The sequence below is a fragment of the Schistocerca nitens genome, chromosome 4 (assembly GCF_023898315.1).
Source record: "Schistocerca nitens isolate TAMUIC-IGC-003100 chromosome 4, iqSchNite1.1, whole genome shotgun sequence".
Classification (NCBI taxonomy): domain Eukaryota; kingdom Metazoa; phylum Arthropoda; class Insecta; order Orthoptera; family Acrididae; genus Schistocerca; species Schistocerca nitens.
The window spans coordinates 971,634,145-971,661,942 of NC_064617.1; the positions used below are offsets into that span (position 1 = coordinate 971,634,145).

The window sequence follows — 27,798 nt, forward strand, 5'->3', positions numbered from 1 at the left end:
TAGACGAAAGGACCCGCCTCTCCAATGGGAACTGAAAACATTTCATCGCAAGGTCATAGATCAACCGATTCCTCCACAGGAAAACACGTCTGATATATTCTATACGATACTGTTGACGGCATGTGCGTCACATGACAGTAATATGTTGTCGACCCACCTAACATGCACGCTTGGCGAATGGGTAAAAAGATTATTCTACCTTGCCCGATTTAGGTTTTCTTGTGGATGTGATTATCACTCCCAAAAAAGTGATCGCATCGGACGGACAGACGGACAGATAATAATTGTCTGAAAACAAAAAATTAAAATTTTCAGCCGCGGGAAGACTTGAACCGTGGACCTCTTATTCTGCAGCTACTCACGCTAACCACAAGACCACGCATGTCACCCTTGAAGTTGCATATGTTGCACGTGGACTACTCAGTTCGTATATTTTGCTAATTTTTTTCATAGTTCCACACAACTTCTTCCTGTTTTCTCGATTGATCTGTGTTTAGTTTTTCAAGGCCTATCCACTCTGCCAACTTATAACTAAATCTGAGGGGGGTGCGATGGGGAGGTTCCCTTGTTAGCACCTCTCCCAATAAGGCTGCCCACGACTATTACATTTCCACACTCGATCTTGACCAGAGGTCCATATGCGAGTATCGACCACAACATAGACTAGTTTCCATTAGTCCATTCGAATAATAACGCTGCTGAAGTCATTACATTCTCGTTTAGTAAAATGGAGGAGTAGGAGATTAGCGTTTAAGGTCATCAGAGACGGAGCACAAGCTCGGATTAGAGAAGGATTGGGAAGGAAATCGGTCGTGACCTTTCAAAGGAACCACCCCGGCATTTGCCTGAAACGATTTAGGGAAATCACGGAAAACCTAAATCAGGATGGCCGGAGACGGGTTTGACGAATGCGAGTCCAGTTTGGTAACCACTGCGCCACCTCGCTCGGTTTAGTAAAAACTTTCCGGCATTTTGCGAAGCACACGAAATTCTCGTTGTTCAGTTCTTCCTTTCGTTGTGATACACTACAAACGTGTTTCACATACAGACGATTACATTCACTATTGTAGCAATGGGTATGTTTTAAGACACATCGATTATCAACTGAATGAAAGTTTCTGAGGTTTATTTCTAGTCCCGCGACACGGATAAACACGTATTAAATAATTCTGTTCTTTCAAGGTACCGTAAGCACGTAATGTCCATCGAATTATACCACACGTCGTTACGTTTTCTGCCAGGAATATTAATGAAAGTGAGCCGCTTTTACCGGCAGTATACACGCTCCTGGAAACTAGAATCAGTAGAAAGCTTTTGCCATTTCTTTGCAAGCTTTAGAGGCCAGGAGGTTCCAAGAGAACTGTCTGTGCATCGTATTTCATGCAGCATAACGGCTGTGCATTTGTAGATTTCCGATTTCTAAGCTGGAAACGAGAGGCTAGTATATTGAGGCACGCACGCTCTTAACACGTAACTCGCATACGGATAGCGTTGTAAGTCACTTCTTTGCTCTAAACTTCATGTGAATAGCTCTTTACATAAAAATAAATCTTTAATATAATATTGTTATGTTGTTGTTGTTGTTGTGGTCTTCAGTCCTGAGACTGGTTTGATGCAGCTCTCCATGCTACTCTATCCTGTGCAAGCTTCTTCATCTCCCAGTACCTACTGCAACCTACATCCTTCTGAATCTGCTTAGTGTATTCATCTCTTGGTCTCCCTCTACGATTTTTACCCTCCACGCTGCCCTCCAATGCTAAATTGGTCATCCCTTGATGCCTCAAAACATGTCCTACCAACCGATCCCTTCTTCTAGTCAAGTTGTGCCACAAACTTCTCTTCTCCCCAATCCTATTCAATACCTCCTCATTAGTTACGTGATCTACCCACCTTATCTTCAGCATTCTTCTGTAGCACCACATTTCGAAATATTGTTATACAGGACTAAAATTTATAAAATAATTTCTTCTAGCCCCATTCAGATTCTCAGCTCCAGACGCACAGTTCTGAAAATTTGTGATTGTGAATTTTTAATGGGTATGAAAATACTTGTAACATTTATAACGAGAAAAATAGGGTGCACGCAATACATAATTCATGCGTGAATACGTCTTGTAACTATTATCTATTCCGTGTGCCCCACCTTTTCCTTATAAATCTTACAAGTATTTTCATGGCCATTAAAAACTCACCATCACAGATTTTCAGAACTACCTGTATAGGGTTAGGAATCTGTTCGGGGCTAGGAGAAACCTGTTTATATGTGTTATATTTAAAATTTATTTTTAGTTAAACAATTATTTCCTACATAATGTTGTCTTCTTTGTTTCTCGGCCTCCTTTTTTCCACAGTTGCAGGTATAGAAGTTGTATAGGTTAATTGCCGTCTTTAGCAACTGTAACGAAACTCTTAATATTTCCTGCTTTTTAGTCTCGTGTGTGCGAAATTTTTCAGTGGATTTCAAACATCTTGGTGAAATTACAACAGCGGCTTGGTAAACTTCACGTTTATTTCACTTTTTGTTCATCTGACTCAACCAACATACCGCTTTCTTGTACGTATCTCTCGCGAAAAGATTGTGAAGGTAAAAATTAGACGCATTCAAGCTCCCAGGAATGCTTACCAGCAACCGTTCTTCCCGCAAACGAATCTCGCGACTGGAGAAGGGGGAAATGGCAGCGGTGCGCAAAGCACCCTCCTCCACATACTAGACCAGAAAGCGAGTTACTACTGCATTGTCATCCAATTCTGCGCTGTGTTAAAAGTTTCAAGTCTCTAGCTCGTCAGAAAACAACAGTGGTAAAGAGAGTACCCTTTGCCTCACACCACACAGGAAAACAGGCTAATATTGCATCCTCACGCAGTTCTGAGTTATGTTGAAAGTTCTAATTCTCTAGATTATTAGGAAGTTAATTTAAAATTAACTGCAAAATTTACAGAGAACACAGTGACACCCAAGACAGTGACCCGATAAAAACGTTGTACAATAAATGATGTAGATGTATACAGGGTGGTCGATTGATAGTGACCGGGCCAAATATCTCACGAAATAAGCATCAAACGAAAAAACTACAAAGAACGAAACTCGTCTAGTTTGAAGGGGGAAACCAGACGGCGTTATGGTTGGCCCGCTAGATGGCGCTGCCATAGGTCAAATGGATATCAACTGCGTTTTTTTTAAATAGGAACCCCATTTTTTATTACACATTCGTGTAGTACGTAAAGAAATATGAAAGTCTTAGTTGGACCACTTTTTTCGCTTTGTGATAGATGGTGCTGTAATAGTCACAAACGTATAAGTACGTGGTATCACGTAACACTCCGCCAGTGCGGACGGCATTTGCTTCTTGATACATTACCCGTGTTAAAATGGACCATTTACCAATTGCGAAAAAGGTCGATATCGTGTTGATGTACGGCTATTGTGATCAAAATGCAAAACGGGCGTGTGCTATGTATGCTGCTCGGTATCCTGGACGTTATCCTCCAACTGTCCGGACCGTTCGCCGGATAGTTACGTTATTTAAGGAAACCGGCATAATATGCACTAATGAGCAACGGAAAATCCACGATGGCTGCGGCAAGTGGAACATCAACGACCTTGGCGTTATGGGAGGAAGAATAATTGGCCCCCATTTTATCGATGGCAATCTAAATGGTGCAATATATGCTGATTTCCTACGTAATGTTCTACCGATGATGCTACAAGATGTTTCACTGCATGACAGAATGGCGATGTACTTCCAACATGATGGATGTCCGGCACATAGCTCGCGCGCGGGTGAATCGGTATTGAATAGCATATTTCATGACAGGTGGATTGGTCGTCGAAGCACCATATCATGGCCCGCACGTTCACCGGATCTTATGTCCCCGGATTTCGTTGTGTGCGGAAAGTTGAAGGATATTTGCTATCGTGATTAACCGACAACGCCTGACAACATGCGTCAGCGCATTGTTAATGTATGTGCGAACATTACGGAAGGCGGACTACTCACTGTTCAATGTCGTTACACGTATTGCCAAATGCATTGAGGTTGACGGACATCGTTTTTAGCATTTATTGCATTAATGTGGTATTTATAGGTTATCACGGTTTAACAGCATGCGTTCTCAGAAATGGTAAGTTCAAATGGTTCAAATGGCTCTGAGCACTATGGGACTCAACTGCGGAGGTCATAAGTCCCCTAGAACTTAGAACTACTTAAACCTAACTAACCGAAGGACAACACACACATCCATGCCCGAGGCAGGATTCGAACCTGCGACCGTAGAAATGGTAAGTCCACATAGATAGATGTATCACATTGGAACAACCGAAATAAAATGTTCAAACGTACCTACGTTCTGTATTTTAATTTAAAAACCCTACCTGTTACCAACTCTTCGTCTAAAATTGTGAGCCATATGTTTGTGACTATTACAGCGCCCGCTATCACAAAGCGAAAAAAGTGGTCCAGCTAAAACATTCATATTTCTTTACGTACTACACGAACATGTAACAAAAATAAGGGTTCCTATTTATAAAAACGCAGTTGATATCCGTTTGACCTGTGGCAGCGCCATCTAGCGGGCTGACCATAGCGCCATCTGGTTTCCCACTTCAAGCTAGACAAGTTTCGTTCTTTGTAGTTTTTTCGTTCGACGCTTATTTCGTGAGATATTTGGCCCGGTCACGATCAATGGACCATCGTGTATACGGGATGTGGTTGGAAATGCTCTAGACGTCCGTACGTTATGCTTTTTCATCCCCGTTTTTCAGCTCCATTTTCAGTCGTAGCGTTGCTAGGGCGAAGGGTTGGTTGGGGGGAGGGGGGCAGGTTACAAGTGATGCGTGTGCGCTTCATGTGTTACAGAGATGCAATTGTAAATCGAATGAGTTGTCGCAGACTCTTTCTGCAGCAGGTAGTTCACGCACATTGCGCCTGTAAGGGCTGTGTCGCAATGTGAGCAGCACAGCCATCATGCACGATCAAGTTGGACAGGCAGTGCGCTGGGTTAGGCTACTTTGTTGCCCTATTTGTTTCCCGCACCCCGTCCCCTATTCGGAGCTATGTTTAGAATTTCAAGCATCTATCTCATCGGCAAGTTAGTGTAAAATCAATTGCAACATTTGTGCCGAACAGACACAAGGAAACTATCTACGAAGGCCAGTTTTTTTATTAAAAATAGTCGAAAATTCGATTATTTATCGCATTTTTGAAACGTATATGTATCTAGAATGGTAACGGCCTTGCCGCAGTGGATACACCGGTTCCCGTGAGATCACCGAAGTTAAGCGCTGTCGGGCGTGGTCGGCACTTTGATGGGTGACCATCCAGGCCGCCATGCGCTGTTGCCATTTTTCGGGGTGCACTCAGCCTCGTGATGCCAACTGAGGAACTACTCGACCGAATAGTAGTGGCTTCGGTCAAGAATACCATCATAACGACCGGGAGAGCGGTAAAAAAAAAAAATGATCGTACGGCATTGTTGGCCGGGAGACCCCATGCGGTGTGCTGACCCCACGCCCCTTACATCCGCATCCTCCACTGAGGATGACACGGCGGTCGAATGGTCCCGGTAGGCCACTCGTGGCCTGAAGACGGAGTGCTTTTTTTATATGTATCTAGAATGTTGAGACGAAAGACTTTTTTAATCAGCGCGTTCCAAAATTTCTACAGGCGATTGTTCGTAGTAGTAGTAGTCAGCCGGGAATGCCCCAGTCAGGTGGGGAATTTGTCATGCCGTGACGCACGATCACGATTTATGTTGCAACATGCATGCAAACACATTCGCAAAAAAAGCTTATGAACAACGTGTGCACACTGCTGAACGCAGTATATGACTCGGCAAGATCGGCTTTTCTCGCCAAGGAGAACGAGAGAATTGCTCTCGAGGAAAAATTGCAGTTAGAGAAAGCGTTGATATACCGTCATGGATTGCAGACTTAACGCTGGGAACGAAAACACTTTTTTCCGTGAAATTTGGGTCAAGGTCGCTCAAAACGTAGTTTTTGGTCCGCCATATTAGATTAGCCATTTTGAATATCTAACTTCAGATTCGTGTTCTGCGACAGTAGTTTTTATGCAAAATAGTTCCCACAAAAATGTTCTCCCTAATCTTTAAACGGGTTTTCCCCGAGAAAGGATTTTTCAAAACTGTGTGCAGCGTAAAATAGGAACGCTTCAACCTATTAACTTCTACGTTTGACCCCCAAAACGTCAGCACTTTCCTTGGGAGAATAACCTATAATATATGAAATCTGTTAAAATTACTTTTTGTGAAGTGATAAAGAGTGAAACAAACCCCCAAAAACCGAATTCAGAGTTCGAGTTAGCATCATATAATTGAATTTAAGGTTACATCATTGTGGTAAGGTATAAGCTCCCATAAATTTAATGCATTATCGACTGATCTTGTCCAGTTTTGATTTCAGAGGGGCTACACTGCACGCAGTCTGCGTACATCAGGCCGTTGATTAAACGATAATTGCGGGCGCCATTTTATTTTTTGCTTATTTTTTTTGTATTTAAAATCGAAAATAGAGTTTAAAGTATGAGGAATCATAACCCGCAAACAGACCGTTTGCATGTCTTTTCAATGTCTCAAAAAGTTTTCTAAACTTTGCCTATTTGTTGCTCATGTGAATGAGAACGTGGCCTTAAGAATGTGTTACAAAGAACAGTTATTCAGTGCGTGCTTCTGAAGACACTGTTGGTCAAGTGATGTCGGAACTGTAACTCAGCGTATTAGATCAGAGAGAGAGAACTGCCCTCACTGATAAAAAACATTGAGTAAATCGATGAACGGTGGACTTCAACGGGCGTCATGGGACGTTCCTCCCGAACAAATGCAACTGTAAGTAGGCTGTTTAGGTTTTTTTGGTAACGCCGCCTCTGTATGAAAATCACTGGCTGTGCTGTGTGCAGTCTGTGGCTGCTTTGCATTGTTGTAATACTCGCCATTGTAGTGTTAGGCAGCTGGCTGTGAACAGCGCGTAGCGTTGCGCAGTTGCAGGTGAGCCGCCAGCAGTGGTGGATGTGGGGAGAGAGACGGCGGAGTTTTGTAATTTGTCATGAACTGCTATATATATGATGATATCAAGGTAAATACATTGTTTGTTCTCTATTAATATCTTTCATTTGCTAACTATCCCTATCAGTAGTTAGTGCCTTCCATAGTTTGAATCTTTTATTTAGCTGGCAGTAGTGGCGCTCGCTGTATTGCAGTAGCTTGAGCAGCGAAGATTTTTGTGAGGTAAGTGATTTGTGAAAAGTACAGGTTAATGTTAGTCAGGGCCATTCTCTTCTAGAGATTATTGAAAGTCAGATTGCGTTGCGCTAAAAATATTGTGCGTCAGTTTAAGCACAGTCGAGTATAAATTGTTCAAAGGGGACGTTTCACAACTAACAGAAACGAACAAAATGAGAGAAAAGAGTGATTAGTGTTTCAGCTACGTAAGATCTAACGTGTAGGAGGCGACAATTAGACTCATGCTGAAATGAATACGCTACGCAAAAACAAAAATTATTAATTAATTTACTTGCTCTTCGACTTTTGGCTTTGACACAGATAAGACAGGTACTGCATTTAAACTGCCTTGTGTTTCTCTTTCATAGATGATTACATTATAAATTTTTTACCTGTCTAATACAAACAATCTGTGAAAAAATTTGACTATAGATTAATGTGTTTTCTTCGAGGCTGCTGTGAAGAGAGAACGGGTTAGGTACAGAACGAGTTGACGGTCGAAGGTTTCTACTTCTCCGGTTCTCAGAGAACGCCAGGCAAAGTCGGAGAAAACTGCTACAACTCGCGATGAAGATGCCGCCTCCCTTAGTAGCTACAATATTCACAGTCGCCGTAAGATTTTCTTTCCTGGAAACGTTTTCAGAATGATAAGGTTGAACAACAGTGGCAGTACGACATCTTCTGACTAACAAACTGGCCGCTTAGGGATCGTCTTGAACATACAAGCTGACAGCGAAATATTGCGCGTCGTTCGGACCGTGAAAGTAGCACGCTCAGACTTAATTATTGATCTATTTTTTCATCACTTGTCATATTATTCAACATGTGATATTTGAGAGGTAATATAATGAAAAAAAAACGTGTATTTGCATCAAGTTTCAATTTATGTTTTCCATGTCTGTACGACAAATGCCATCCTGGAACGTGTGACGTCGAGAGCACATACGGCGAGTAATTGTAGATTACTCTTGTGGTCTGGTACTTTGCGACATGCTATATTACCTTTCCTGAGCAATAATTTACCAACAGCCGTATGTATTGTAGAAATATATTTTATGAACTTCTTACAGGGTGTTTCAAAAATGACCGGTATATTTGAAACGACAATAAAAACTAAACGAGCAGCGATAGAAATACACCGTTTGTTGCAATATGCTTGGGACAACAGTACATTTTCAGGCGGACAAACTTTCGAAATTACAGTAGTTACAATTTTCAACAACAGATGGCGCTGCAAGTGATGTGAAAGATATAGAAGACAACGCAATCTGTGGGTGCGCCATTCTGTACGTCGTCTTTCTGCTGTAAGCGTGTGCTGTTCACAACGTGCAAGTGTGCTGTAGACAACATGGTTTATTCCTTAGAACAGAGGATTTTTCTGGTGTTGGAATTCCACCGCCTAGAACACAGTGTTGTTGCAACAAGACGAAGTTTTCAACGGATGTTTAATGTAACCAAAGGACCGAATAGCGATACAATAAAGGATCTGTTTGAAAACTTTCAATGGACTGGGAACGTGACGGATGAACGTGCTGGAAAGGTAGGGCGACCACGTACGGCAACCACAGAGGGCAACGCGCAGCTAGTGCAGCAGGTGATCCGACAGCGGCCTCGGATTTCCGTTCGCCGTGTTGCAGCTGCCGTCCAAATGACGCCAACGTCCACGTATCGTCTCATGCGCCAGAGTTTACACCTCTGTCCGTACAAAATTCAAACGCGGCAACCCCTCAGCGCCGCTACCATTGCTGCACGAGAGACATTCGCTAACGATATAGTGCACAGGATTGATGACGACGATATGCATGTGTGCAGCATTTGGTTTACTGACGAAGCTTATTTTTACCTGGACGGCTTCGTCAATAAACAGAACTGGCGCATATGGGGAACCGAAAAGCCCCATGTTGCAGTCCCATCGTCCCTGCATCCTCAAAAAGTACTGGTCTGGGCCGCCATTTCTTCCAAAGGAATCATTGGCCCATTTTTCAGATCCGAAACGATTACTGCATCACGCTATCTGGACATTCTTCGTGAATTTGTGGCGGTACAAACTGCCTTAGACGACACTGCGAACACCTCGTGGTTTATGCAAGATGGTGCCCGGCCACATCGCACGGCCGACGTCTTTAATTTCCTGAATGAATATTTCGATGATCGTGTGATTGCTTTGGGCTATCCGAAACATACAGGAGGCGGCGTGGATTGGCCTCCCTATTCGCCAGACATGAACCCCTGTGACTTCTTTCTGTGGGGACACTTGAAAGACCACGTGTACCGCCAGAATCCAGAAACAATTGAACAGCTGAAGCAGTACATCTCATCTGCATGCGAAGCCATTCCGCCAGACACGTTGTCAAAGGTTTCGGGTAATTTCATTCAGAGACTACGCCATATTATTGCTACGCATGGTGGATATGTGGAAAATATCGTACTATAGAGTTTCCCAGACCGCAGCGCCATCTCTTGTTGAAAATTGTAACTACTGTAATTTCGAAAGTTTGTCTGCCTGAAAATGTACTGTTGTCCCAAGCATATTGCAACAAACGGTGTATTTCTATCGCTGCTCGTTTAGTTTTTATTGCCGTTTCAAATATACCGGTCATTTTTGAAACACCCTGTATGTGCTACCAGTTTCGACATTACACTGATGGCATCTTCAGGCCCCACGCGTCATAGTCGTAAAATCGCTATACACCGAAGGAGCCATATAACTGGATCCGTGAATCAAATCGTTATGCAACATCTCTTGGTGACCGGGCGACACAGACGGATTCAGTTATATGGCTCCTTCCGTGTATAGCGATTTTACAACTATGACGTTGGGGCCTGAAGATGCCAGCAATGTAATGCCGAAAGTGGTAGCACGTAAGAAATTCATAAAATAAAATTTCTACAATACATACGGCTCTTGGTAAATTATTGCATCAAGAAATACATGCCAGCCGTTGTCCCACGATCCATAATGAATCAACGAAGATTACTTTATTACCAGTTGTAAATAACGTCGTTCACATCATTATTTATCGAAGATTCACTTCGGCATTCCACGCCTGTCACTCGTCCTTGAAAATTTTAATTACAAATAGTAAACAGTGAAATAACATATGAAATTCACTACATCTTCATGAAAATGCACGTCGATTTTTAAATTATATTACCTCTCAAATGTCAAATAAATTAAATAATGTGACCAGTGACTAAAAAAATCGCTCAAAAGAGGAAAGGCCGCTGGACATGATGGGATACCAGTTCGATTTTACACAGAGTACGCGAAGGAACTTGCCCCCTTTCTTGCAGCGGTGTACCGTAGGTGTCTAGAAGAGCGTAGCGTTCCAAAGGATTTGAAAGGGGCACAGGTCATCCCCGTTTTCAAGAAGGGACGTCGAACAGATGTGCAGAACTATAGACCTATATCTCTAACGTCGATCAGTTGTAGACTTTTAGAACACGTATTATGTTTGAGTATAATGACTTTTCTGGAGACTAGAAATTTACTCTGTAGGAATCAGCATGGGTTTCGAAAAAGACGATCGTGTGAAACCCAACTCGTACTATTCGTCCACGAGACTCAGAGGGCCATAGACACGGGTTCCCAGGTAGATGCTGTGTTTCTTGACTTCCTCAAGGCGTTTGGTACAGTTCCCCACAGTCGTTTAATGAACAAAGTAAGAGCATATGGACTATCAGACCAATTGTGTGATTGGATTGAAGAGATGCTAGATAACAAAACTCAGCATGTCAGTCTCAATGGAGAGAAGTCTTCCGAAGTAAGAGTGATTTCAGGTGTGCCGCAGGGGAGTGTCGTAGGACCGTTGCTATTCACAGTATACATAAACGACCTTGGGGATAACATCGGAAGTTCACTGAGGCTTTTTGCGGATGACGCTGTAGTATATCGGGAGGTTATTGCAATGGAGGATAGTTCTGAAATGCAGGAGGATCTACAGCGAATTGACACATGGTGCAGGGAATGGCAATTGAATCTCAATGTAGACAAGTGTAATGTGCTGCGAATACATAGAAAGAACGATACTTTATCATTTAGCTACAATATAGCAGGTCAGCAACTGGAAGCAGTTAATTCCATAAATTATCTGGGAGTAGGCATTAGGAGTGATTTAAAATGGAATCATCATATAAAGTTGATCGTCGGTAAAGCAGGTGCCAGACTGAGATTCATTGGAAGAATCCTAAGGAAATGCAGTCCGAAAACAAAGGAAGTAGGTTACAGTACACTTGTTCGCCCACTGCTTGAATACTGCTCACCAGTGTGGGATCCGTACCAGATAGGGTTGATAGAAGAGATAGAGAAGATCCAATGGAGAGCAGCGCGCTTCGTTACAGGATCATTTAGTAATCGCGAAAGCGTTACGGAGATGATAGATAAACTGCAGTGGAAGACTCTGCAGGAGAGACGCTCAGTACTCGGTACTGTTGAAGTTTCGAGAACATACCTTCACCGAGGAGTCAAGCAGTACACTGCTCCCTCCTACGTATATCTCGCGAAGAGACCATGAGGATGAAATCAGAGAGATTAGAGCCCACACAGAGGCATACCGACAATCTTTCTTTCCACGAACAATACGAGACTGGAATAGAAGGGAGAACCGATAGAGGTACTCAAAGTACCCTCCACCTTGCGGAGTATGGATGTAGATGTAGAAGCGTTACCGGGATTCGAACCGTCGCCTCGTCCATGACCCGCTTGTCCGTAGGTAACGCTAATCGCTTGACCACAATGACTTCTTGCCACTGGCACCTTTGCGCAGATACGTCACTTACGTAATAGACGCGTACAACTTCCCTTGCGATTTTTTCCAGAATTGCTGAAGCAGAGCACCTTAGTACTTGCGCATTATGTTGTTCTGATGGCCCGGTAAAGATGTACAAAGTTCGAAGTAAATCCGTGATCGGGTTTATCTGTCTAGCAAGAGTAACAGGAGGCAGATTTCAGACTATCTAACAGATCGAAACGAAAATTTCTGTTCCAACACTGACAATGTTGAGTGTGTATGGGAAAAGTTCAAGGCAATCGTAAAATGCGTTTTAGACGGGTACGTGCCGAGTAAAACTGTGAGGGACGGGAAAGACCCACCGTAGTTCAACAACAAGGTTAGGAAACTACTGCGAAAGCAAAGAGAGCTTCACTGCAAATTTAAACGCAGCCAAGACCTCTCAGACAAACAGAAACGAAACGATGTCAACGTTAGCGTAAGGAGGGCTATGCGTGAAGCGTTCAGTGAATTCGAAAGTAAGATTCTATGTACCGACGTGATAGAAAATCGTAGGAAGTTCTGGTCTTTTCAATCAGTAAGTGGATCGAAACAGCATATCCAGACACTCTGGGATGATGATGGCATTGAAACAGAGGATGACACGCGTAAAGCTGAAATACTAAACACCTTTTTCCAAAGCTGTTTCACAGAGGAAGGCCGCACTGCAGTTCCTTCTCTAAATCCTCGCACGAACGAAAAAATGGCTGACATCGAAATAAGTGTCCAAGGAATAGAAAAGCAACTGGAATCACTCAACAGAGGAAAGTCCACTGGACCTCACGGGATACCAATTCGATTCTACACAGAGTACGCGAAAGAACTTGCCCGCCTTCTAACAGACGTGTACCGCAAGTCTCTAGAGGAACGAAAGGTTCCGAATGATTGGAAAATAGCACAGGTAGTCCCAGTTTTCAAGAAGGGTCGTCGAGCAGATGCGTAAAACTATAGGCGTATATGTCTGACATCGATCTGTTGTAGAATTTTAGAACGTTTTTTGCTCGCGTATCATGTCATTTCTGGAAACCCACAATGTACTCTGTAGGAATCAACATGGATTCCGGAAACAGCCATCGTCTGACACACAACTCGCTTTATTTGTTCATGAGACACAGAAAATATTAGATACAGGCAGCCAGGTAGATGCCATTTTCCTTGACTTTCGGAAGGCGTTCGTTATAGTTCCGCTCTGTCGCCTGATAAAGTAAGAGCCTACGGAATATCAGACCAGCTGTGTCGCTGGATTGAAGGGTTTTTAACAAACAGAACACAATGGAGAGACGTCTACATATGTTAAAGTAACCTCTGGCGTGCCACAGGGGAGTGACAGGGGAGTGTTATGGGACCACTGCTTTTCACAATATATATAAATGACCTAGTAGATAGTGTCGGAAGTTCCATGCGGCTTTTCGCGGCTGATGCTGTAGTATACAGAGATGTTGCAGCATTAGAAAATTGCAGCGAAATGCAGGAAGATCTGCAGCGGATAGGCACTTGGTGCAGGGAGTGGCAACTGACCCTTAACATAGACATATGTAATGTATTGCGAATACATAGAAAGAAGGATCCGTTATTGTATGATTATATGATAGCGGAACAAACATTGGTAGGAGTTACTTCTGTAAAATATCTGGGAGTATGCGTATGGAACGATTTGAAGTGGAGTGATCATATAAAATTAATTGTTGGTAAGGCGGGTACCAGGATGAGATTCGTTGGGAGAGTCCTTAGAAAAGGTAGTCCATCAACAAAGGAGGTGGCTTACAAAACACTCGTTCGACCTATACTTGAGTATTGCTCATCAGTGTGGGATCCGTACCAGATCGGGTTGACGGAGGAGATAGAGAAGATCCAAAGAAGAGCGGCGCGTTTCGTCACAGGGTTATTTGGTAAGCGTGATAGCGTTACGGAGATGTTTAGCAAACTCAAGTGGCAGACTCTGCAAGAGAGGCGCTCTGCATCGCGGTGTAGCTTGCTGTCCAGGTTTCGAGAGGGTGCGTTTCTGGATGAGGTATCGAATATATTGCTTGCCCCTACTTATACCTCCCGAGGAGATCACGAATGTAAAATTAGAGAGATTCGAGAGCGCACGGAGGCTTTCCGGCAGTCGTTCTTCCCGCGAACCATACGAACACCGACTAAAAGGAAGGCCTCGGCGCTTGTTCGTGACGTCACGTCAGCTAGGCACGGCGAACGCCAGGTCTGTTGCAGGCATACTCATAATGGTGGTGTCTCCCTCTCTGACACAGGAAAATGTGAAACTACTAGCCGTAGTTGACCAACATACATTGTTCTGAGAGATTTCTGCAATCACTTAATTGTGCAATTCATTACTCTTCTTAACAAATAGTGTACTCCTGAACTTAAATTTCCACCTGTTTTAAGGATTGACATATAAAAACAACTTCATGGTCCAGCAGCAACAGAATTCGTGCTTCTTCACCTTATTTGTAAATCTGAGGAAGTTACGTTTGTACTGGGTTGCTTTTACAAGAAACTGTGAACATATTGGTGCTCTTCTTTAGGTATCTTGGTTGACTATGGGGTGAGGAGCACTGAATGTTAATGAAATATCTTGCGATTGTACACGTTGGGGGAGGGGGTGGGGGACAGAAGAAGAGGCAAAAGTGAGATAATTGTTTTATCAAATAATTTTTTTTTATCTTATAAAGTTTCTCCTTTCAGTTGGAAGAGGGGAATATTGATCTTTTCTAATGCGCATGTTTAAAAAAGTTTACGCTCATCAGTATTTTCGATGTATGAAGCTATTTTGTTTCCTGTTTAGAATTCCTTTCGTTGAAAACGACTGTAATATAATGACTGGCAACAGTTGGACATTTACACATGTAAATTAGTTCACATTTTCAGTGACGATGTCAAACGAAAATAAATAAATAAATAAAAGAAACGAGTTCATTGTAAGGGGGATCAGGTAAGTTTCGATAAAAAAATGGATCAAGTAAATATAAAACGAAACTTCATGGCAGATTAAAACTGTGTGCCCGACCGAGACTCGAACTCGGGACCTTTGCCTTTCGCGGGCAAGTGCTCTACCAACTTTTTTTTTTTATTCACCAAAAACAGTAACAAAAATGGCTACAATGAAATGACATAAATAAGGTGACAGATAAGAGCTACCGAAGCACGACTTACGCCCGGTACTCACAGCTTTACTTCTGCCAGTACCTCGCCTCCTACCTTCCAAACTTTACAGAAGCTCTCCTCGAATGAAAAATTTCCGAAGCTTGAAATGGGGCAAAGCATCGTCTCATATTGATGTACGTTTGTTTCGACAGGATTCAGTAAAACAGAACTGTGATCTTCATTTGAAGCTTCACGATAGTAAGAAAATCTTTCATCTAAATAAAACTGCAGAATCCAAAACAATACCAAACATTTTCTCCAAAAATAAGCGATTTATAGTGGTAAGCACGGCCAGGCGTTTCTGCCTGCAACAGACCTGGCGTTCGCCGTGCCTAGCTGACGTGACGTCACCAACAAGCGCCGAGGCCTTCCTTTGAGTCGGTGTTGACCATACGCGACTGGAACAGGAAAGGGAGGAAGTAAGTGCGGCACGTAAAGTGCCCTCCGCCACACACCGTTGGGTGTGCTTGCGGAGTATAAATGTAGATGTAGATGAAGATGGAGATCCGTACGTCGTGACCTGATTAGACGTGAGAAGTCGGATTAGCTTACGAAGCTGTATCAAAGCGCTCAGTTCGATGCCGGACGACGATGGGACCGATGTGAGAGAGGAGAGAAAGTGAGAACAAGCGGCAGTTGTGCGGCAGGCAGTAGAGTACAGAGAGGCGAGAGCAGAGACAGCGGGCGCGGCGAGCGCTTACCCGTCCGTGGCTTCTCGTATCAGCATGGGTGCCGGAGTGCCATGGGAACGGGCGGTGTGGAGCGGAGCGGCTGCGACGCAGAACGCGCAGCGGGCGACTGCAGCGGCCGCTGGCTGGCCGGCGGGGTCCACTCGCCGCCCCCCACAGTAATTCAGGGGCGGCGGCGGCGGCGGCGGCGGCGGCGGCGTGGGCCGGCAGTCCACGTGGCGGCGCGGCTCTCTCTCTGCCCACGGGCAGCCGGCCGCCGCTACGCCACTGCTCGTGGCTCACTACGCGCCATTTCGCTGCCGAGGTACCCCGATCGCTTCACTTCGTTCGGCCCCAAATTTTTGAAGGCGGTGGCTTTGCCGCGAGCTCTGCGTAAAGCCGTCAGCACACGGACCGTGCATCCGAACGTTGAGCGTGCTGAGTTTCTGACGCCATAGCGGTCGTAATCATTCGGCACAACTCGGCATTATTCGGAAGTTGCCTTCGAAGCATAGCGTACTAAGAGTCGATGAATCGTTGGAAAGCGTTTCTCAAGAAGAGAAATTTGTTAACATCGAGTATAGATTTAAGTGTCAGGAAGTCGTTTCTGAAAGTATTTGTATGGAGTGTAGCCATGTATGGAAGTGAAACATGGACGATAACTAGTTTGGACAAGAAGAGAATAGAAGCTTTCGAAATGTGGTGCTACAGAAGAATGCTGAAGATAAGGTGGGTAGATCACGTAACTAATGAGGAGGTATTGAATAGGATTGGGGAGAAAAGTTTGTGGCACAACTTGACTAGAAGAAGGGATCGGTTGGTAGGTCATGTTTTGAGGCATCAAGGGATCACAAATTTAGCATTGGTGGGCAGCGTGGAAGGTAAAAATCGTAGAGGGAGATCAAGAGATGAATACACTAAGCAGATTCAGAAGGATGTAGGTTGCAGTAGGTACTGGGAGATGAAGAAGCTTGCACAGGATAGAGTAGCATGGAGAGCTGCATCAAACCAGTCTCAGGACTGAAGACCACAACAACAACAACAGCGTGGAATAGCGCGTTCGGGAGTCTTTCCGAACGTGCACAGCAATATCTGACATGTCAGATATTCTGAGCGTGCGTCTGTGCGTTCACCAATGAGATGGCACAACGCCACCTACGTCACACGTGCGCCGTCTCCCTTCAGTACAGTTAACTTGGGCAACACGATTCTTTTTCCCGATTCGATTCCTACCATTCAATCTCACATTGCGAATCGATTCCTACGATTCGTTCACGATTCATTCGGAAGTGCGCGTCATTTATGACGGCGGCCGAATTTAGGTTCGTTCTGCACATCTGACGTCACAAAACACAGTCAGCCAATGAACAGAGGACGTCGTTGCCAGAGCTCGACTGCAGTGCAGAGCACGGACGAGTGTCTTCTGTTTTAGAGACGTTCAGTCATAAATAAAGCAATTGAACAAAAGCAATATCTTTATAGCAGGCTTTCTTTTATAGAAAGTTTGGAAAAAGCATTCTTTATACCAATTGCCTCATATTCTATTAATTAATTAAACCAAACAAGCAGTAAGCCTCCTAATTCAGGCGATAGCAAGGAGAGGTGTTTCTATCATTCTCACTAACCGCTTTTTCGCAATAAAGAACAGCGGTAATTGTTTATTTCCTATTGTACTTCGATGAAACGTGAGTAATTCACAATCATACCAACAGTGTTTGTCGGTATTTTGCGTGGTATTTTAGAGTCCTCCGGGAGACGCATTGATTGACGAGCTCCTTTAGTGTAATGGTTAAAGAGTGTGGCTGCTGACTTGAAGGATCTGAGTTCGAACCTTGATTGGTGCTTTAAAATTTCTTTATTTAATAACAATATCGAAGTGTCTTACATCATGAATTTTATTCGTTTGAATGCGATTTTTTGAAATTTCTAGTGGCAACTAAAATCGACCATATGGAAAGTATACGCTATGGACATTTACCTCTGCAAACTCTTCAAAATTTCGCGCAATGGTTTACTACATCTATTGCTGCACAATAACTGCGTTGAACATCGAAACAAAATTAAGTCATTTATGGGGGGAAGGTATCAGTCAAGAAGATGTGTAAAAATCAAATTTTTTGGGCCAAATAGTTTTTGTGAAATCGAATGATAAAGTGTGTCAAAGCAGTTGAAACACCGTGTGTCTGCACAGGCGAGCAGTTCAATGATGACAAAATCGCGCACATCGCGGAATGCGGGGAGCACGTCTCTGTAGCAGCGAAAGGGTTAATGCGCCCGTGGAGGTTTTACTTCATAAACTGCGCGCTCCCCCCTAAACGTAAATTTGCGAACTATAGGATGGCGCTGCTTCTCTTGGCGCGTACAACTGGCAACGCAGCCATCTCCCTAGTCTCGGCGGGCATCCGCGAACCGCCAAGAGTTGAACTATAGTCTGCGATGGCACGACATGTCTGAAATTGTCAATGTGGTTCGAACTGTGTCATGATAAGATATGCCATAAATAGTTTATTTATGAGTAAACATGCATATGACGTTACAAATGTGATTCTCGACTTATACGTGTAATGCCTTAATTGATGAAAGGTCACGTTTGATTTGATTGTATCTATTGTTTTATTTCAGTATGCCAGGGAAGAGGAGTCGATTTGTGCGAAAGGTGGTGGAAAATTACGTGGTATGCCAGTTTGGTTGTGTGGCTTGAACGTATCTAACTACAGACGTAGTGACAAAGATTTACGAAATTGCGATATAATATACTTATTGTGTAAAATCGAGTTTTTTCAGGAAACACACCAATATAGATAAACTTAAAAATCAAAATCCGTATCTAAATATAAAATTTTATCCAAACTGTTAAAACCGTTCCCAAGAAACACGAAATTCGCGTTTTTATTTAAAAAATTCTTTTGTGTAAAATCGCGTGCTGTAAGGAAAGACACCTATAGACAGATAAACATAAAAACCAAAACCTTAACTAAATTCAATACGTACTAACAAAGTTTTACGAGATGGCGTTATAAAAACGTGTGAAATAGCGTTTTTATAATATAAAATTGCGTTTTTACGAACGGAACTATGTAGGATATATATATTGTAAAATTGATTTTTTACGAAAGAATGGAACTATGTAGGTGAACTCAAAAAGCAAAAACCAGTCTAAATACAAAATTTCATCCAAATCCATAGGGTCGTTATCGAGATACGGGAAATATAATACATAATCCAAGTGCTATTGCTCGTGTGTAAAGAAGGTGTGTTTTGCATTGTATCTGCAACAAATAAGAGGTACGTATTTATTCATCATACTTGGATTTCTTGATTTTAATCGTGTGTATTGGGAGCTGTGTACTCGCTGTATATCGTTTCTGTCATCACTAGTTCGGGTATTACTCGTGCAAACTAAGAGGGCGTCGGCGCGGTGGCTGATGGTAGCTGTAGTAAATGGGAAATGCCTTTGCGCTCGTTCCCGTCAGCCACTGCCAAGTGTCAGCTTGGTTTTCACGAGTAATATTCATAGAGTAGAAATACCTCTGGAGTGGGCATTCAGAAGCGCAGAATTGATTTTGTGTTGTCAACATACGTTGCCACAATGGTCACGTGATCTCGGGACGCCGTAGATTTGTCCGACATTTGTCCTATAGATTTTGAATGTTGTCATATCGCTAGTAAAGACAGATTCCCTTCGTAAGTGCTGTGGATTTAGTATAGACGTTTTGCAGGCACCATAGCAGTTTACGTCTGATTTTTGAAATAAATTGTGCTCTTAGCTTTGAAGAGCAAAGTGAACGAGCATGACGTCACAGAAGCTTCACGTCAGCATGTATTTACAATGTCTTTCATGTCACATCTCGTCAAGTCACTTAACACAGTACTGAACGGCAAAATTGGGGTTTTGAGTCACCATCCCTAATATGCATAAAATGTTAAGAGTATAGTATCAGAACTGAGGAGCTAACAATGACAAAAGTTTGTCAATGGCCGAAGCAAACTTTATAACCTATGTTCTGGAGTAGTTATGTTCGGTAAATTACTGAGAAGTGAGACAACGTTTCAAAACATCGACAATTATTTGCTAGGGAAAATATGTACATTCATACACATCAAAGAAAGCTTCAAACGAAGTAATGAAGCCTGTTAAACTTATCCATTATGTTTCTTCTTACGTAATTAATAACGTCATAAACAACTGTATTTTACTCCTTCATTAAAGCTGACTTTTTTGCTTAAAATGTCATATGGTGGAATTTGCTTCGTCTACTTATTTTCTTACACATATACATTGTGGGCGTCAGCGCTGTTGTGTTATCGTAAAACCTAAATAACTTTTCGCCTTCAGATATACGACCTCGGTTGTGTAAGACAGTGGAAAAAATATCCCACTCGCCATGGAATATCTCCAGTTTGCCACTAAAACAAAGCGCTGTTATAAAATAAAGATTATGAACATACAACAGTGCAAAATCCACTATCATAAGGAGAATGAGCGCGGGCGAAAATAGGTTAACTTAAGATGTTAACAGACTGGTACCGTCAAAATTTTCTTCCCGAGAAACCTTGACGTACCGTGAAATGACGTGACGTTCCGTTGACGACCTGTGCGAATGCCTCCATTCAAAAGGTATTGTAGAATGTTTTGATGTTATGTGACAAGACGTGACGTCACCTGATGGCGGACGTTAATTGCCGTTAAACAATCGACGTCTCTAGATCACGTGACAATTCCAGTTTAATGTTGAGAACATGCGCACGACGCAATGCTCACTCCAGAGATATTTCTGCTCTATGGTAATATTAAGGCCCACGAACTTCGTTTGTTCGTTCCGAGCTTCCTTTGTTCACACGCATCCTCCACTTGAGTGCCATCTGGCGGTCGTAATCATTCGGCACAACTCGGCATTATTCGGAAGTTGCCTTCGAAGCATAGCGTACTAAGAATCGATGAATCGTTGGAACTTGGAATCGTCACGACTCGGAAACACGCAATCGTTCTTACGATTCTTTTGAACGACGATTCGTCCGTATCACGATTCGATTCTTACGATTCTTCATTTAGAGTCGTTCAAATGAACGACTCGTTCACGAATCGCCACAACTCTCCAGTACAGAGTTGTGAGGCGCCATATTGGCGTTCATTTCAAGCCTATATGTATACATGCCGTTTCTTAGCACCAGCAAATTGAGAATCACTGGAAAACTCGTTGTTAGTTGTGTGTTTCGTTCCAATAAAATAATGAGAAACATCATATTCGTGGCACAAGAATTATCGTAACCTGCGTATTATGAGAGTAGGCTTTTTGAAGGCAGCGACACACTGAAGATCCACCAAAAACGCATTGTTCTTGGTACAATTTGTTATAATTAAATTTCAATTAGTAACATAATTATCTGCAATTTACGTTGTTAGCATACGGTGTTATACTACGATTAAGACCACAGTGAAGTTATTGGTTTAGCGTAATGGGTAGCGTTTCTGTCCATGAAGTCGTTTTTGTTGGGGCGGTGGGTCGCGTCTTCTCGCTTCCAAATTTTTTTCCTAAAATTCGCGTTTTTATTAGGTTCTGGTACTTAATTATTAGTTTAGTATAAGTATATGCTATAATATTTGATGTTATGTAAATATAAATTCACCTTTATTTTGAGGGGTGACTGTTCGATTGGCTTAATCTACAGGACAGCTTGCGCTACTTGTATATAGATATTTTGCTCCTTTTTCTTTTACGCTTCGTAATTCACATGTCGCAAAGATTCTGCTACTCGGTAGGAACAGTGATCAAGTAAGTCTGACCTTGGGGTTGTACTAAACTGTGGGAATGATGAAATAATGTTTATCTCATGCAGAGAAGTATTCCAAATTTGTACCGCGCTGTTTGTAATGTAACTTTTATAAGCCTGTGTCCTTATTGATCGGACATGGTACATTCCTTTTCGTGGACAATGGAGGAAATGTGCGTTTTAATAGAGCTAACGTGGGAATTTTACGCACGCCCGTTGAGTAAACAGTGTGATTTACGAACTACAAACATCCCCCAACTGCCGCTGGAGTGCGTTGCGATCACATATACCACGATGGGGCCGACGTACCGTATGCACAAGTCGCATCGTTCCTGAGCGTTCAACAGCACGTTGAACTTGGCACGCTCAACGTTAACATTCAACAGCACGGACCGTGTGCCGACGGCTTAAGGCCGTCGGCACACTGTCCGTGTTTTTCAACGTTAACGTTGAGCTTGCCGAGTTCAACGTGCTGCTGAACGCACAGGAACGATGCGACTTGTGCATACGGTACGTGCGCACCTATGTGGTATACGCGATCGCGTCGCGCCAGCACTCTTTCTGGTTCGTAAATTCCACTCTTTACGAAATAGGTGCACATTATAGAGGATCTATAAAAGGGCGATGTTCTTGAGGACACTATTATGGAAATGGAAGTGGATGTAGATGAAGATGAAGATGAAGAGGGAGATAATGATACTGCGTAAAGCGTTTGACAGAGCACTGAAAGACCTGAGTCGAAACAAGGCCCCGGGAGTAGACAACATTCCATTAGAACTACTGATGGCCTTGGGAGAACCAGTCATGACAAAACTCTACCATCTGGTGAGCAATATGTACGAGACAGGCGAAATACCCTCAGACTTCAAGAAGAATATAAGAATTCCAATCCCAAAGAAATCAAGTGTTGACATATGCGAAAATTACTGAAATATCAGTTTAATAAGCCACGGCTGCAAAATACTAACACGAAGTCTTTACAGACGAATGGAAAAAACTGGTAGAAGCCGACCTCGGGGAAGATCAGTTTGGATTCCGTAGAAATGTGGGAAAACGTGAGACAATACTAACCCTACGACTTATCTTAGAAAATAGATTAACGAAAGGTAAACCTACGTTTCTAGCATTTGTAGACTTAGAGAAAGCTTCTGACAATGTTGACTGGAAAACTCTCTTTCAAATTCTGAAGGTGGAAGGGGCTAAATACAGGGAGCGAAAGGCTATTTACAATTTGTACAGAAACCAGATGGCAGTTATAAGAGTCGGCGGATATGAAAGGGAAGCAGTGGTTGGGAAGGGAGTGAGGCAGGGTTGTAGCCGATCCCTGATGTTATTCAATCTGTATAGTGAGCAAGCAGTAAAGGAAACAAAAGAAAAATTCGGAGTAGGTATTAAAATCCATGGGGATGAATTAAAAACTTTGAGGTTCGCCGATGACATTGTAATTGTGTCAGAGACATCAAAGGACCTGGAAGAGCAGCTAAACGGAATGGACAGTGTCTTGAAAAGAGGATATAAGATGAACATCAACAACAGCAAAACGAGGATAATGGAATATAGTCGAATTAAGTCGGGTGATGCTGAGGGTATTAGATTAGGAAATGAGGCACGCAAAGTAGTAAAGGAGTTTTGCTGTTTGGGGAGCAAAATAACTGATGATGGTCGAAATAGAGAGGATATGAAATGTAGACTGGCAATGGCAATTCTGAAGAAGAGAAATTTGTTAACATCGACTACAGATTTAAGTGTCAGGAAGTCGTTTCTGAAAGTATTTGTATGGAGTGTAGCCGTGTATGGAAGTGAAACATGGACAATAAATAGTTTAGACAAGAAGAGAATGAAAGCTTTCGAAATGTAGTGCTACAGAAGAATGTTGAAGATCAGATGGGTTGATCACATAGCTAATGAGGAAGTATTGAATAGAATTGAGGAGAAGAGGAATTTGTGGCCCAACTTGACTAGAAGAAGGGGTCATTTGGTAGGACATGTTCTGAGGCATCAAGGGATCACCAGTTTACTATTGGAGGGCAGCGCGGAGGGTAAGAATGGTAGAGGGAGACCAAGAGATGAATACACTAAGCGCCGGCCGGAGTGGCCGTGCGGTTCTAGGCGCTACAGTCTGGAACCGAGCGACCGCTACGCTCGCAGGTTCGAATCCTGCCTCCGGCATGGATGTGTGTGATGTCCTTAGGTTAGTTAGGTTTAATTAGTTCTAAGTTCTAGGCGACTGATGACCTCAGAAGTTAAGTCGCATAGTGCTCAGAGCCATTTGAACCAATACACTAAGCAGATTCAGAAGGATGTAGGTTGCAGTAGGTACTAGGAGATGAAGAAGCTTGCACAGGATAGAGTAGCATAGAGAGCTGCATGAAACCAGTCTGTGGACTGAAGACAACAACAACAACAAAACTCCTGCGTCAGCTCCATTAAAACGCACAATCCGGAATTTTGACCACAGAACTTTTGTACGCTTACCTTTTAGTTAGTGTGCTTGGTCTCCTTCGAAATACCGGTACTCTGCTCCACAAATGATACACTGGCGTTTCCACTTCCCGAAGCGGCCTTGGTACGTCTCTTGCTGGATCGCCCGAAGCGCTGTCTGAGAATTTTGTTCTATCTCGTCTAAAGTTGCAAATCTTCGACCTTTCAACGGGGTTTTCAACTTTGGAAACGAGAATGAGTCCCCTGGGGCCAGATCTCGGGAGTGCGGAGGATGAGGCAGCCCAGTGATTTCGTTTCTTGTGCAACAGTCACCCACCAACAGGGATGAATGTGCGCGTGCGCTATCACGATGCAAGAGCCACGAATTGTCTCGCCACGTTTCAGGCCGTTTCCTTCCCATATTTTCTCGCAGGCGTCGCAACAGGTCCCGATAGCACCATCGAGTAACAGTTTGTCCCCGAGGCACGAATTCATGATAAACTAATCCTTCGAAACTTCCTGGCAGATTAAAACTGTGTGCCCGACCGAGACTCGAAATCGGGACCTTTGCCTTTCGCGGGCAAGTGCTCTACCATCTGAGCTACCGAAGCACGACTCACGCCCCGTTGTCACAGCTTTACTTCTGCCAGTATCTCGTCTCCTACATTCCAAACTTTACAGAAGCTCTCCTGTGAAACTTGCAGAACTAGCACTCCTGAAAGAAAGGATATTGCGGAGACATGGCTTAGCCACAGCCAAGGCCCCGAGTTCGATTCTCGGTCGGGCACACAGTTTTAATCTGCCAAGAAGTTTCATATCAGCGCACACTCCGCTGCAGAGTGAAAATCTCATTCTGGAAACATCCCCCAGGCTGTGGCTAAGCCATGTCTCCGCAATATCCTTTCTTTCAGGAGTGCTAGTTCTGCAAGGTTCGCAGGAGAGCTTCTGTAACGTTTGGAATGTAGGAGACGAGATACTGGCAGAAGTAAAGCTGTGAGTACCGGGCGTGAGTCGTGCTTCGGTAGCTCAGATGGTAGAGCACTTGCCCGCGAAAGGCAAAGGTCCCGAGTTCGAGTCTCGGTCGGGCACACAGTTTTAATCTGCCAAGAAGTTTCATATCAGCGCACACCCCGCTGCAGAGTGAAAATCTCATTCTGTAATCCTTCGAAGTCAGAAAAAACTATCAGCATGACTTTGATATTTGACCTGACCTGGCCACGTTTTTTTGTCTTTGACAACCTTTCCCGACCCTTTGTGAAGATTGCGCCTCGGTTTCAACACCATAAACGTAGACCCACGCCTCATCACCAGTCGTGATTCTCTTAAGAAACATCTCGTTCTCATTTGCGCGATCCGAAAGCTCTTCATAAATTGCGAGGCGAAGGCCCTTCTGGTCTTCACTCATGAGGAGTGGGAACAACTTGGCGGCAACACGATGCATTCCAAGATGCTGTGTCAGGATTTCAGAACAGGATTCAACTGAAATGTTTCATTGTTCTGCAATCTCTCGGATACTCAGTCTTCGATTAGCACGCGTAATTTTGTTGACATTCCTGGCCTAAGACATCGAAGGGCGTCGTCAACGAGGGTCATCTTTTAACTTCCGACCGTCCACTTTTAAAACGTGTGAACCAGTCGTAACAAGAAGTACAGCTTAAGCACTCGTCACCGTGGGCTTCCAGCATCATTTGCTGCGTCTCTGTGAAGGTTTTCTTGAGTTTAAAGCAAAATTTAATGCAGGCGCGTTGCTTCTCTATCTCTACCACCTCGAAGTAACGGGCATACAGCAATGAAACTTCCGGCACGCGCGTGTGTAGGGATGCCAACCGCATTTCGATCCAACACACCACTGGCGCGAAATTGCGAAAGTTACGTAATTTTTTGAAAAGTTTTCGCGTGCTAGTCACATTGTTCTGTCTGCAGTAAACGCAAATAAAAACATCAGTATCCATGGGCATATTTTGAAGACAAAAAAGGAAGTACCATGTCCAATCAATGAAGATATAAGCCTACAAAAGTTCCTTACAAAGACAGCAACACAAATTTAAAATAGTTCTCCAAATAAGATAAAAATTATTTCACCACTTTTTAGTAAAACCCTGAGGTCATACTTGCTTGATCACTGCTCCTATTCAGCAGCAGAATCTTTACAACATGTGAATTACAAAACCCAAAAGAAAAAAAAGGGCAAAATATGCTACTGCAAGCAGTTCAAGCTCTCGTGTAGATTAAGCCAATGGAACAAACCACATCCTCAAAAAGAGCATGGTTATTTTTATATAACGTAAAATATTATAGTACATATTTGTATTAGTTCAAGAAAATATCAGAACCTATTAAAAATGAGAGGTCCGGAAAAAAAGATATTTGGATGCAGATAGACACGAATTAACAACACACTTCACATTACAGCTCTGTGACGCTACTTGTTGCGCTAGACTTACCACGAACTGCTGAAGGCGGCACCTAGTTTCTTATCATCTCCTAAAAACTTCAATCGTAACCCTGTTACTAACTGACATTTAATTATAATGAATTGTACCAATAACAATGAATTGTACCAAGAACAATGAATTGTACCAAGAACAATGAATTGTACCAAGAACAATGAATTGTACCAAGAACAATGAATTTTTAATGGATCCTCAAAATGCCGTTGCCTCGTAACACGCAAGTTATAATAATTCTTTTAGCAATAATACAACGTTTTTTTGCATTTTATTACAACGAATCATAGGCTTGACGACCGTTTTTCGAGGGATCCTCAATTTGTTGGTGCTCAGAAACGGCGTATATACATACGGGCATCAACTGAATGCCAAAATGGTGCCTCACAACCTTTTAGTGAAGGGAGATGGCGAGCGTGTGACGTAGGTGGCGTTCTGCCATCTCATTGCGCTACGTTCACACGCACGTTCAGAATAGCTGACGTGCTGGGTATTGCTCCGCAGGTTCGGAAAGACTCCCCCAGCACGCTGTTCCACGCTATGACGTCAGAAACTCGGCACGCTCAACGATCAAAGATTGGATGCAAGGTGCGTGTGCCGACGGTGTAAAACCCTCTTCACACGGGACGAGGCAGCTGACATTGATGTGAACGCGGGCGGGACATCCGAGCTCACGAGAGAAAGTGCTGGTAAACGGCTCTCCAGCGGGTTTTGTCGGCTTTATATGTCTCGCAGCGCACACTGTTTCTTTATGAAAATGGGCGTACTGAAGTAGCTGCGTTGTCAGCGACTCTCCGAAAAGAGCGGAGAAAATCTCGAAGAAGATTCTGGACTCCTCGATGGCTTGAACAGCGAATTGTTGGTACAGGAACACTACGCAATGCTGTACAATGATCTGATACACATGAGAGGCACCCACCTGCCTTGCTCATACTGTGGCATGAAGCAGTCAGGCCTGCAAGATGAGTGGTCTGCCAAGCGAGTGGATTCATTCTTATTTATCGAGTAACATGAACTCTCGTACTCACAACTAAGTTACAAATTATCCTCCTGTATGAATAATACGCAACGGAAACGCACATCTGACTATCAGTAATTTACAGAACTCACTGTTCACTACGCACTGGCAATACCACATTTTCCTTCTTTTTTATTTATTTTTATTTAACACCTTTTATCAACACGTGGCCATCGCACTGAATATGAATGGCGCACACATTATAAATTCTGGATATCATGACAACATACAATTCGAAGGAAACGGCCACCAATCTTTTTCTTTTCACTATCTTATTTATTCCGATAAATTCTATAACCTAAACACACAAATTCTATAACCTACAA

The 27,798-nt window shown here is 43.2% G+C and overlaps 1 protein-coding gene and 1 pseudogene across 1 annotated transcript in view; both read left to right on the plus strand.

Annotated features, from left to right (window-relative positions):
• LOC126253663 (uncharacterized) overlaps window positions 1-27,798 on the plus strand; it is a 405,400-nt gene that overhangs the window by 188,854 nt on the left and 188,748 nt on the right. The gene's annotated exons all lie outside the window — the stretch shown is intronic.
• On the plus strand, window positions 5,224-5,341 carry LOC126254135 (5S ribosomal RNA; annotated as a pseudogene).